Source organism: Eublepharis macularius, chromosome 1 (genome assembly GCF_028583425.1).
Source record: "Eublepharis macularius isolate TG4126 chromosome 1, MPM_Emac_v1.0, whole genome shotgun sequence".
Lineage (NCBI taxonomy): Eukaryota > Metazoa > Chordata > Lepidosauria > Squamata > Eublepharidae > Eublepharis > Eublepharis macularius.
Genome location: NC_072790.1, coordinates 203,388,071 through 203,402,040, shown reverse-complemented (window position 1 = coordinate 203,402,040; position 13,970 = coordinate 203,388,071). Strand labels below are relative to the sequence as shown.

The 13,970-nt window shown below is 42.9% G+C and overlaps 1 protein-coding gene across 7 annotated transcripts in view; it reads left to right on the top strand.

The window, feature by feature from the left end:
- Positions 1-13,970, top strand: part of KLHDC3 (kelch domain containing 3) — a 60,096-nt gene that overhangs the window by 10,041 nt on the left and 36,085 nt on the right. For 3 of the 7 annotated variants that reach the window (XM_054995345.1, XM_054995320.1, XM_054995315.1), the window contains exon 2: positions 10,602-10,778. The exons of 1 other annotated variant lie outside the window; for it this stretch is intronic. The gene's annotated coding sequence lies outside the window, so the exon portion shown is untranslated. 3 more of the 7 variants (XM_054995329.1, XM_054995354.1, XM_054995336.1) reach the window with 3 other exon arrangements.

Sequence of the window (13,970 nt, the reverse complement as noted above, 5' to 3'; positions counted from 1 at the left end):
GCTGCCTTGGCAAAGAATGTAGAAGGAGTAAAGGAGGATTTGCAAGCAGTAACTAAAAAAGTGGAACAAGTAGAGCAAAAGACAAACGATATAAAAGCAGAAATGGAACATGAAAATCAAGTGATTCAGACAAGAGTGGCAATGATGGAGTGCAAGGCGACGGAAAAGCAGTTAAGATTTCATGACATCCAGGAATCTGAGACTCAAACCACACAAGAGCAGATGACAGAGATACTGGCAGAATTTTTAGGAAAAGAGAAGGATGAAATAACAACAAGTATGGACCTGGCATATAGAATCAACTCGGATTTTGCCCAACAGAGGAAGTTGATATTATTGTGCAATTAGTGACAAAGAGAATGAAGGAAGAGATTCTTAAGAGACATTTTGAAAAACCTTTAATAAAGGAAGGGAGCAAAATCAAGATTATGAAAGAAGTACCAAAACGGATTCTCCAAGAGAGGAAAAAATATAGGGAACTGACCCAGAAATTAAGAGACAAAGACATCAGATATAGATGGGAAATTCCAGAAGGATTAACAGCGCAATCCTATGGCCGGCTCCAACGCCAACACGGCTGCACTGGTGGTGTGGCGGCGCCGCCGGGCCGGATCCTGTGCCAGCAAAGTGTGGCCGCAGCGGTGCCCGCAGCGGCGCAGAGATGCAATTTTGGAGAACCAGAAAGTGTTGTGGGCGGGTCTGATGCACGGCCGCCGCCAGGCGCAGCCAAAGGGCGCTGTTCCTGACAAGCGTCAGGGGGAGGGGCCAGGAAAGGCGCAGCCTATGGGCAGCACGCGATCCCGGCCAGGCCCCAGAGCAGCAGGCAAACCGCGCCCATGCCGGCAGACTGCCTCGGCTCGTGTGTCGGGCGGGGCTCGCAGTCGGGAAGGAGAGGGGTGGGCGTAGTCTGAGAAGCCTTTCCCCCGTTTGCCCAATGTAGCACCAAGTCCGTGGTGGCCGCGTCCAGAGAGGTTGGCATGGGACTGGCAGGCGCCCTGCCATGAGGAATCCAGGGCAGCAGCCAGTCTCTGGCAGCAGGGGACAGCCCCCAAGTGGCGCCGAAGGGGAGGGCTGGCCTGAGGCCGCCACCAAGAGGCAGATACAGCGGGCCTACCCCCTCGTCCCCATCCCAAGGCAAAGAACACAGACACCCATTGCACAGAAATCAGCCTTTATTATTATATCATCCCACCTCCCCCAGCAGACGTGAGGAAGGGGAGGCGTGTAGGAGAGCCGCCTGTGCAGCAAAACACCCCACCCCACCCACAAGGCAGCAGCGGCGGTCACCGGCGAGGCCGGCGGCCGGACCCCCTTGGCTGTCCACGGGCCCGGCCTCTCGCACGCAACTGGGCCCGAGGGAGGGGTGCCTCTGGGGCGGGTGGAGCTGCTGCAGTGGGTGGGGCCGGAGGGTCGAGGATGGCGACGAGCTGCCCGAGCAGGGCTTCGGCACGGACTTGAGAGGCACACCCCACCCCTCCCAACAACCATGGCCTGTTGGCGTGGGAGGCTGGCAACTGCTCCACGGGATTGGATGCGAGGCAGGACGCCCTGGGGTGGAAGGTGTTGGAATGACCAATGGGGGCTGCTGCAGACGCCCGAGGGGCTGGACCCACTCTGGGAGGCGGCCGCTCATGGGACTGTGTTGCTGGGGCTGCGGCTGCGATGGGGGCGACCCTCCCCAGGCGCGTGAGACTTCCTGCCCGGGATATGGCATCCGCCTGCCACCACCCTGGATTCTCCATTGGTGGGGGGGGCTAGGGTTCCCGCGAGCGGACCGTTTCCCCTGCCATCTCCCGCCCCCTTGCAGCGGCAGCTCGCACCACCCTCTCCCTGGCTTATCGGGTGCCAGCTACTCTCCCCACCAGGGATTGATCCCCCTCCCCGCTCACATGCCCTGCCCCAACCCTCTACCTGGCCATAGATACAGGGGGGTTAGCCGTGTTAGCCTGTGGTAGCGAATTCAAAAAGGGTCCCGTAGCACCTTTAAAACTATCCAATTTCATTGTGGCATAGGCTTCTGAGAATCAAGTTCTCTTCGGCAGATGGGTGGTACAGACACTGGTCAAATACAGAGGAGGAGGGGGGAGGAGGAGGGAGGGAGGGGGTGTTACTGTGAGGGGAGGGAGGGGGCGGGGAGGCAAGACGGGGTGTGTCGGATACATTTGTGGCAATGTGCAGGTGGGGAGATGTGACGGGAGTGTTGGGGGAGGGGCGGAGGACGAAGTCAGACTCGCAGACACAGAAGACAGTTGTTGTACATCTCGTTTTATTGCACTGGAAAGAGCGGGCTTGCGTTTAGGCTGGCGAGGGAGCCGGAGCATTCCACACAGCCCTCCTTCCCGCTCGGAGGGGCGGGGCTGGGATGCAGGCCGCGGCGCGACGGTGCTTCCTGGGCTGCAGCCAACCGTCCGTCAGAGATGTTTGGGGAGGGCGGGGCGCGGGGGAGCAGCCATGCCCTGGACGTGCCTGTGGGGGAAAAAGACACGTGTGGGCTTTGCCTCGTTCCACTGGCAAGGCAAGCCCCACACTCCGCCATCCGGGGGGGGTTGCACATGGTCGAGGGCAGCAGCTGATGCCTGACGGTCTGGCGAGGATGCACTCAGCCTTGGGAAGCCTTTACCTTTATGGGAGGGAATGAGCTGGTCACAACAAACACCTGGCCACATGTGGTTTTCGAGGCGCCTGCCTCTGAGGCAGCCAGGGGCGGCCATGGTTGCCCCCCACCCCTGCTGGGCCTCACCCAAAGCGGCAAGTGAGCGGGTGGGTTCAGGTGAATGGGCGGTTTGCACTAATCTGCGGAATGCCCCCCCACCTCCTCCTCACCTGTCAGCGCTCCGTCGGTCATCACCAGGTGGGAGCGCCAGAGTCAGGGCACCTGCAAGGAAACGGGAGAGCATGCGGTTAATTTGCAAAGTGTCATTCCCTTCTGCCACGGAAGGGTTAGTTTGTTTGTGCTTAGTTAGAAGCAACTAGCATGCATGAGTCCAGTTAGCTGTTGAGTCATTCTTTCTATCACGGTAGAAAGAGAATTAGGCAGACATTTGCACCTCTTCCTCTTTATGCGAAGTTCCCCCAGTTTTTCGCAAAGTCCCCCGAGTGCATTCTGCGCATGCCAACGTGAATGCCCTCAGCCCGTTTCGGTTTTCAAAGGGGCAATGCCACTCAGCAGACGGGCAGAGCCTCCGGCAGAGTGCTCCCTTACCTGAGGGTTTTGCCCGGTGCTGGCCGGATGTTTTGTAGGGCGGGTTCTCAGATGATTGGGTGCAGAGAGGGGGGCTCGTCCACGCCGGGCGCGCATGCTGATTGGTCCCCGGGATAGTTCTCATCCTATGCTCCTTTGGGCCATAGGGGCGGGGCGGGGCGCTCAGAGAGGGGGCTGATTTTTCGCCATTCCATGGACGCCTATGGGCTACGCCTTCTTTTTCCGTGGCGTAGCTTTTTTGCGCCGCTGTGGGCGTTCCCGCTTCTGGAGGAGCTTAGGGAGCGGACTAACTCCAACCCCGCCTTGCTCCCCGCCCCCCCTGCATTGGCGTAGGGCTCTACGCCACTCCTGCGCCGCCGCCCGGGCGCCTGTGGCTTGCACCGGTGCTGGCCCGCCGGCGGGCCAGCGCCGCGTCCCAGCGCAGGCGGAGGGCCACTTACGCGGGCGTACGGGCTAGATGCGCCCTCGCAAGCCTTAGTTCGGTTCCTGTTCACTTTCCCTGCCCTTCTTAGGATTGGGCTGCCCGCTTCTACTATAAAGCTTTGAGAATTGTTATCAAAACCAAGGAGCAGATGGAAAGATTTTTACAGGAACATGCGGAGGACTTTCCTGGACTATTAAAAATGTAACAACATGGAGTACAAATTAATATCTTGGAATGTGAATGGACTAAACTCACCCCAAAAAAGAAAAACAATTTTTCATTGGTTAAGGAAGCAAAATTCTAATATAATATGGCTACAAGAGACACATATCAAGGATAAAGACGTAAAATATTTAAAAAATAAGCAGTTGGGAAAAGAATATATATCATCGTCCAAGCAAAAGAAAAAAGGAGTAGTGATTTATATAAATGTAACTGTAGAATCAAAGTTAATTTTTCAGGACAATGATGGAAGCTATATGGCTGTGGAAATAAACATAAATGCAAGAAAAATATTGGTAATAGCCCTCTATGCGCCAAATGGAGCAAAAGACCAATTTTTAAAAGACTTATTGAACAAATTAGATCAGGATGTATTTGATCAGATGATATTGGTCGGAGATTTTAATGGTGTGGTGGACTTACAATTAGACAAAAAAATCAAAAGCAATTATCAAAAAATCAGGGAAATTACCAAAAACTTTTTTTGAATTAGTTCAGCAAGAACACTTGGAAGACGTATGGAGAAAAGAAAACCTGAAAAGTGCAGAATTTACTTACTACTCCGCAAGGCATTTATCATTTTCACGTATTGATATGATTTGGGCGACAAAGGATTTGACTTTAATGACTAAAAAAGTGGAAATTTTACCAAGGGTGAGTGCAGACCATAATCCAATGTTATGGAAATGGACAATGGGTTGAAAAAAATTTAGATGGAAAATAAATGAGGACTTATTACAAAATCAAGAAAATCTGAAGTACTTGAAAGAAGAAACTAAACAATTCTTTCTAACAAACAATAATAATGAAGTTTCTACACAGATGGTATGGGATACTTATAAGGCTGTAACAAGAGGAAACTTAACTCTATTAAACAGTAAGGACAAGAAAAGAAAACAGGAGAAATGGCAAGAAATACAACAAAAAATATATAAAAAAGAACAATAATTAAGAAAAAGACCAGGGAAAAAATTGATTATACAGGAAATCAAAATACTACAAGATCAAATAACAGCCATTAGTAATAAAGAGCTAGAATGGAAGCTAAAGACATTAAAGCAGAAGTCATTTGAGGTAGCAAATAAACCAGGAAAGTATCTAGCCTGGCAACTGAAAAAAAGGAAGGAAAAGGAAATTATTAATAGAATAATAGAGGATGGCAAAGAGCTGAAAGAACAACATTCAATCAAGCGTGCGTTTTTTAAATACTACGCTAAGCTATTTCAAAAGAAATCAGTAAATGTACAAGAGATAGATGGGTATTTAAAGAATACCCACCTACCAAGGATACCAGAAAAGATGAAGCTGAGACTGAACGCTCCAATTACAGAAGAAGAAGTTATGCAAGCAATTGATGCAGCTAAGATTGGGAAAGCACCAGGACCTGATGGGATCACAGCTAAATTCTATAAAGTAATGAAGGAGGACCTAGCACCGATTTTAAAAAATATAATGAATGACATGTTTCAAGGAAAAGGCCTCCCAGATACGTGGAATGAAGCAAGTATTGCTCTGATCCCAAAAGAAAGTCAAGATTTGACAGATGTAAAAAATTATAGACCTATATCGCTCATAAACAATGACTACAAAATAATGGCAAGAATACTAGCAGATAGACTTAAAATATGGTTAATGGACTTTATAGAAGAAGATCAGGCTGGATTCTTACCAAGTAGACAACTAAAAGACAACCTGAGAGTGGTGATAAATGCTATTGAATATTATGACAAACGACCTGATAAAGAAGTTGGCCTTTTCTTTGAAGATTCAGAGAAGGCCTTTGACAATTTGAATTGGGACTTTATGTTTGCGACTATGGAGAAGATGGATCTAGGTAATGAATTTATAGAAGCAGTCAAAACAATTTACAAACTACAAAGAGCAACCATTTGTGTCAACGATGACCTAACAGAGAAGTTTGGAATAAGGAAAAGAACTAGACAAGGATGTCCACTATCGCCGCTTTTGTTTGTGATGGTCCTGGAAGTATTATTGAGGAGGATTAGGGAAGATGATAGTATAAAAGGAATAAAAATAAGAGGATCTTCGTACAAATTGAGAGCATTTGCAGATGACGTGATGTTTATAGTGGAAGATCCTTTACAAACCCTGCCAAGATCGTTGGATAAAATAAAAGAGTTTGGAGATTTGGCGGGCTTTTATATAAATAAAAAGAAGTCAAAAATAATAACAAAAAATATGACCAAGAAGAAGCAGCAGGAATTGAGTGAATTAACAAATTGCAAAGTGGTACACAGAACTAAATATTTGGGGATAGAGCTGACAGCTAAGAATATAGACTTATTTAAGAATAATTATGAAAAGCTCTGGACTCGAAAGAGATATGATAAAATGGAATAAATTAAATTTGTCGTGGTTAGGTCGAATTGCCACAATTAAAATGAATGTGCTGCCCAGAATGATGTTTTTAATGCAAACAATACCAATGGTGAAAGAGAAAAAGCAGTTTGAAAAATGGCAGAGGAAAATATCCGAGTTTGTCTGGGCAGGAAAGAAGCCAAGAGTAAAGATGTGTGATGCTAAAGAAAGAGGAGGAATGCAGTTACCTGATCTAAGACTTTTATCATGAAGCTATATGTTTGGTGTGGATTAAAGAATGGGTGACTTTGACCAATCATAAATTACTAATATTGGAAGGACATAACAAATTATTTGGATGGCATGTGTATATGTGGTATGAAAAGTATAAAATGGATGCAATGTTTCAGCACCACTACCTAAGAAGAAATTTATTGTCGACCTGGCTTAAGTATAAGAAATTTATAGAAGAAAAGAAACCACTTTAGATTATACCAGCGGAAGTAGTCAATCCAAATTTGGAATACCAGGGAAAAGAATGGCTTACCCTCAAAGAATTAACAATATTAGAAAATGATGAGTTGAAACTTAAGCGAAATGAGGATTTGCCATTTAAATATGGTTGGTTACAATATAGGTATATTAAAGACTTATTTGACTCAGAGCAAAGGAAGGTAGGGTTTAGAACCAAAAACTCAGACTTGGAAGAGATATTACTGGGAGACAATACTAAGGTAATATCCAAAATGTATAAGTTGTTATTGAAGTGGTTCACAGAAGATGAAACAGTAAAGGTTCAAATGGTAAAGTGGGCTATAAATTGCAACAAGGAAATAGCCATGGAAGCATGGGAACAATTATGGAAAAATACCTTAAAAATATCAACTTGTACCAGTATCAAAGAGAATGGATATAAAATATTGTATAGATGGTACTTAACACCGAAAAAATTAGCATTGCTAATAAACAGTTATCAAACAAATGTTGGAAATGCAAGGAGTGTGAAGGTTCTTTGTTTCATATGTGGTGGACTTGCCAAAAGGCTAGAGACTTCTGGTCTAAAATATGTGCTGAAATGTCTTTGATATTACAATATAATGTTGCTAAAAATCCTGAAATGTTGTTAATATCTTTACACTTAGAAGAGGTTAATAGAAAGGATAAGACATTGTTATATGTTAGTAGCAGCAAGAATTTTATATGCTCAATATTGGAAAAAAGAAGAAATACCAAATGTTAATGGATGGACAAGAAAACTGTTGTACATGACCGAAATGGATAAAATAACTAGTAATTTGAATGAGCAAGATCCAGAAACTTTTTTGGAGGACTGGAAGAAACTTAAGAAATATTTGGAAAAGAAATGCAATGTTAAAGGACAATTGTGGTCTTTGGAGGGATTTTAAATTTTATATAAAAAGACTCTAATGAAAGAAAAATATATTAAGATCTTTACCATGGTAAAAGTAATAGCAATATAGTGTAATAATAATATCTATGAATAAACGGGGGGTTCGAGTGTTGTTGGAAGTCAACAAAGAAAAGGGGGAGGGGAGGGGGGTGGAGTATATATCTAAGTAGAAGGGTTAGTTTGGATAAGTTTAATGTATTAATCAATTATTGTATATTGCCTCATCCAATAAAAATTATTTAAAAAAAAAAGAAAATTGTATACCTTATATAATACCTGTGTTGGAAATTTATTGTATGAGAAGTGGCTCCTGGTTGCATTCATGTTTAGCAGACCATAGTAGAGTGTCAGTTGGAAGCTATTAATCCACTGTTCAGTGACCATATTAATAGCTTTATAAAATTATTGCTGGTTAAGTACAAGATATTGAACGCTTTAACTTGTATTTATTTGTAATTGTATTTTACCGACTTCCAGATTTGCCTCAATCACACACAAAGAGATTTGGTGTGCAAAATAGCACATCAGGCTCTTAGTATGATTGTTATTTTAATCAGAGAAGGCTGCAGAAAAGGTGGTGATGGTGATGGGAAAATGCTGACAAGGAAATGGATTTGCAAAATCAGGAAATTGCTTAGATTCTATTTTGCTTAAGGTTAAAGTTCTTAAACATATAAAGCCTTTCTATATGGCAAACTGAATGGCCCCAAACTCTAAACCGCTTATTGACTTTTGCAGTGTTTTGGACATATGCAGTAGGTATGCTACCATTGCTGTTCATAGTACGGGTTTCTCATTCCCAAGGTCTAGCACACCAAATGCATTTCCTACTCTGTATAGTTACTCAGTCTGTTTAAATGTATGCCTCAGCTATGAACTCTGGCTTGATTAATATTGTCTGTGATTAATATTGTCCGTGACCATTAAGAGATTCTTTAATGGCTGCATGCCAATCCCTCTAATCAGTCTTGTGCACACACTTTACTAATTTGTGCCAGTTTCATCAACCTGAATAAACTATACAGAATGTTCAAATTTGCATATTGTTTTTGCATAATTACTAGCTAAAAGTAAGAATAAAGCTTTACCAGAGTTTTAACATATTAGATGGTGATTTCCACAACAGCAGAAACTGCTATCATCGTTATAAAGACTAGAAATATTTTATTTAAATGCAGTTGAAATTCTTGATAATGCTTTATTCTGTGTCACATACCAAATTCTGCAATATGACTGGGAGTGTAGAAAAACACAACCATGTCATGTTCCCCCTTCCTCAGATTTTGAAATTATAAACACAAGAGCAAGCTATAGAGAATGATAAACATTAAAACAACAAAATAACTATATAAAATAAAATGTGGTGGAGAGTGCCTTCAAGTCATAGCTGACTTAGCAACCCCTAGCAGGGTTTTCATGGTAAGAGACTAACAGAGGTGGTTTGTCATTGCCTGTCTGTATACCCTGGTCTTCGTCAGAGGTCTCCCATCCAATTCCTAACCAAGGCCAACCCTGCTTAGCTTCTTAGATCTTATGAGATCAGACTCACCTGGGCTGTCTAGGTCATGGCAAAAATAAAATGCCATATAATTAAGATTCCCCTCCCACATATTATTCACAATAAACAGAAAAGATTGAATATGATTTTGAAATCTTATATTCCAATAGTGAATAAATAAAATCCACTTTGCTGCAAACTTTTCAGCTGTTTAATTTTTACTGATCTTTTAAAGTATGTCAATTTAGACATCAGAAAAAAAGATTTAGTGTGAAATACTATCATGAATATCCACACTCACTTAACTACAAACGATAAAATACAGTGTATAGGTGAAAATACGACAGCGTATTCAGTCATTTGTACATTGATAAAAATGCACATCAAAATGGTAAACCACATAAATATAACATACAGCTGAGAACACAATGATGAGTAAGTAGCTGAAATCTGTTTCAAAACTGCTCTTCAAAAAATTGTCAAATAGTTTGTAGTTTCTATTAGCTTATTTGGAGAACTGGGGTCACTGTGGCGAGTGTTTAGAAACAAAAATTTCAGCAGTTCTCTGTGTGTAAAATGACACCAATAACTGTTAAATTTTTTGTCTGTGCATAATTGGCACAGCCCACAAACTACTTGAAAGTTTTCTGAAGAAGAACAGGTTTGAAACATTCCAGCTAGCTGTCATTCACCGTGTTATCAGATGTACGCTCTGTTTATTGTTTGGTATGCCATTTGGACATGGATTTTTATCATTGTATAATTAGTATATTGTAATTTTCCTTTAACCATTTCAACAGATATGCTAGTGCTGATATTTCATGAGCCATTGTGCTTCACACTAAATCTTTTTTAAACCCTTGGTACATATTTTTCCATCATACCTCTGTTATGTGAGTATTTTTGTTTTTTACTGTTGTGGTGGTCAATTTAGACATAAGAACAGTTGACCAAAGTTTTCTAAATCACACTGTTGGAAAAAGGAGGATTGATTTTTTTTTCCCCAAGAGAAGGCAGTATTCATTTTAGCTGCAGATAATACATTTCCATGTAGATGCACTATGGTTGTTTTAGAAAGGAGAGTGTGTTGTAGTTAGTGTGTAATGTTTTTGGAGGTGAAGGGTGAACTGAGGTTGAACAGGTGTCTTGATGCTTCCCTCATTAGCATCCCTTCTGCCTGAGTGTAGCAGTTTCCTCTCTCTGCTGTTCAGATGACTAGCGGTGTCTATGGAATTTCTGGCTTGCTTCATGACTTCTGTTTATAGCAAGCTTCTGTTGAAGCCTTGTCTAAACACACATTCCTCAAAGATTCATGGGACCTTGCTTTGGATGAAGGACATAGAGCATGTTGGGTCTGTTGGGGCTCCTTGTGGGAATTTGGAAATTTTGGTCTTCTGGTAAGGTTTTTTGGGGGGAAAGGGATCATTATACAGCATTTTAAATGTCTTCCTCTAATTTGCATGGAAGGTGTGCTGCCTTTAGGATAGAGGTGAACTGATCTGATAACTTCTGTTTCTCTACATAGTCTGTAATGATTGGTTCACTTACCTCTGATGTCAGAATGGACCCCATATAGCCTACAGGAAAGGAGCAGTAGGCAAAATAGGATAAAACCTCAAGGTTCCAAAAGACCTGGTCCGCTGAGGAAGATGGGCACTTGACGGCTACTGCTTGAGATGGGAAGCAGGATTATATTTACAAGGTGAGCAGTTGTTGGGTTTGGAGAGTGTGTATGGCGTATAAATGTAGCTTGCTCCTTTTGATTTTAACAGAGTTTATCTTGTTAACTCAGCTTACATAAGCGATCAACTGTGTGACCTTTTCTTTAGCCTGTGTTTTTTTTCCAGCTGGCATTCCTATTACGAGGCAGGAACAACCTTCCTTTCCTGTGGGATGTTGCTCCAGTTGCTCCTTCTCGCTAAAGAGGAGACATTAAAGCAGGATTCATTCAAGAATGTTTGGTGTGCGTTGCCAGGCACATGAAAAATGAGACAGAAGGACTTGCAGTGGGGAGGAGGTTCAGTTAGCTTCACATGAACCCACAGGACTGTAGCTTAGCTGTGGCCCCATGCAAGGTAGGCAGATTTTTCTGCAGAGAAGCGAGAGAGTTGTACCATTGCACAATGAGAGATGTGGCAGTATGAGTGGGGCTACACAAGGACTTTTCCATGCATCATCACCTGCAACATGTACCAAATCCCCCTCCCCATTTCATTGCAAGACCTCTCTGGTATTGGGTAATCTTGCAGACTCTATTTCTTCCTCAAATCTTGGGGAGAAATTATTCACTAGTGATATAGAACAAAATTGATTTACGCCCTTAGTCTTAGGAGAGTCTGTGTTCTGGAAAGCATAAAGAAACTCCGTTTTCCCCTGGGTAGTCTGCTGTTTATACAGTGTAATGGTGCTGTTAGGACACAAGGGCTTAGTTTCCTGAAGTACCCAAGCTTAGTTAGTAGTGGCACCCTTCAAGAATCTTCTCCTTTCGTGTCTTCTTCTCTGTGGAGGGCTTAAAATGAAGAAAAATCGGACATCTTTGAACAGTATGTTTCCATTCCTCTGTTAGTGTCTGCATACTGGTTTTTTTATGCTGACTGCCCACTGCTCTGTTTAGTCACTGACGTCACTTCCTGTTTGTTATGGCTCTCTTGCTTGTCTCATGTTCTGTGCTGGCTTGCAGGCATAGTGAGCACAATCTGAACTGCGGAATTTTTCCCTTGCCACAATAAATGGGTTCATATTTAAGAGGCTGAAATCCTCTCTGAGAGGGTAATTTGCCTTCTCTTTTGGAATTTTTCTTCGTGAACCTGTTGTGTTATTCTTTCAAACTGGATTTGATCACACGTGGAAGCATGGAATTGACTTTCAGCCACATCTTGAATTAGAAAACAGTAAGATCAGAATGGGTCATAAGTTTGTGGCTGTCTACCAGACTCTGTCTTGCAGATCTCAGGGATTCACAAGTTTGCAGTCTTATTTTAACAGCAGCATAATAGCAGTCACTCCAGTGTTAATGTAGCTGCACCTCATTACACAAGGCCACTAATTACACCTTTGTGGATGCTGGCTTACATGCTGAAGGAATGAATTAATCTCAGGAGTGAGACAAGATGCTGGATTGTTGTTCTGCTGGATGTAACACTGAATTGGGATGTGCCTGAAATAGAACAGTCTATATGGACTGCTTCACACTGGTTAGGGGCTATTTTTAAGTGCTACTAAACCTTGTGGCTGGAACCACAGCTTCTCAGGATTCATTCCCTGGAGGACTGAAACAACAGCAAGATAGGGACTTGTGTCCTTTGTATGTACTTCAGAAGTGGTAGGTGCAAGCTTGCTCTACATTTTGGGGAAAGAACTTTTATTTCTATTGCGAACTTCATGGCTGCTTCATTATATTAGCAGGTGAGAGTATGAAGAGTTTACTGTTCTTGCTGGACTCTTCCAGGAAGGTCTGTTGCAAAAGACAGAAATTGACTTACATTTCTTACTAGCATAAGAATTCTGTGCATTTATGTAGAGCTAAACTTGCCAGGCTATTTGGTCAGTTCTGGAATAGATACTAAGTTGCAAGCTCTTTCTCTGTTTAGTTTGGTTTCTTCTGTGCCCTGTTTCAAAGGTCAGTTATAATGTGTCCTTATCTTGGTATTTATGTTCTACTTATTTTGTTGGATCTTCTGATGGTGCTATTTCTGCCCTATGAAAGCTACACTTCCTATCAATGGGTTAGTTAAAATAGTTGAACTCTTCAGCTCTGAAAAACATTCTCAAAATGTTGCAAAATTGGCACACTGTTCATACATAGATGGTAAAGTATATGGCATGGGGAGGGCTTGCTGACTACAGATTTGTGGGAAACTTACCCTGTGGTGCAAATAAAATGCTGGTATATAGCACTACAACCTACTGAACTTTATGCATGTAAGAACGTTTATTTGCTGTGGGAAAAATTTGGTCCTGTAAAGTCAAAATTATTCTGCCAGCGTAATCAGATTTGTAACCTTTTTTCTCATAAAAGAATGAAATGAGAAAGAAGCACAGGTTGCTTCTTCCAGAACAGTCATTTTTCTAAAACAGTTTTTTAAAAAATCTGCTCTGTTAAGGCCTTTCACTAAGCGCATGTGTGTACCTTGTTATTTCCTGTTTGTACTAATCTTAAAATCTTGACCCGATCCATCATGGTTATAAATGATCCAGCACACCTTAGAGATTGCCCTCTCTTTTACCTTTAACTGTAGTCACCTTAAATCATCCAGGAATAACCTCTTAATAAAACCATTGTTGCTCAAATCAGGACTCCAGTCTTATCAAGCAGAGCATTTTTGTCAGTGCCAATTGCTGAGCAGTTAGTTCCCTTTCTCTAAAGCAGTGATGCTCAGTCAGTGGCTCGAGAACCACGTGTGGCTCTTTGACACACCATCTGTGGCTTTTCTGAGCACTCGTCCCCAACGTGGCACCCACCCCATATTTCAGGAAAGTGGCATAGGCTATTGCACAATGGGGCTTGTGGCTGGCAGATTTTTTTCACCTTGATCTAGCCACAAACATGCCAGCACCCAGGAGGCTGCCTGGAGAGGAGCAATCTTACCACAGAAAAGAGGAAAACCACTACCACCCTGGAAAAGAGCAAACTGGCCACAGTGAACTGGTGGTGGTTTTACACCCCCTTTCTTCATGGGCAGCTTGCTGTCCTCTGGGCACTTTGACAATCTCATTCTCTCAACTGAGCTGCTGTGCTTTATGCTGAGGATATGGTGAGAAGGTGCAAAGGGCGCACAAGTTTCTTGCAAAATGTGCTTTCACATTGCTTTCAACTGGCTCCAAGCTGGCTTCTGCAGTTGTAAGCCTGAGTGTTCTTGCCATCATCTGGACTGTGAGCTTCAGTGAGAGAAAG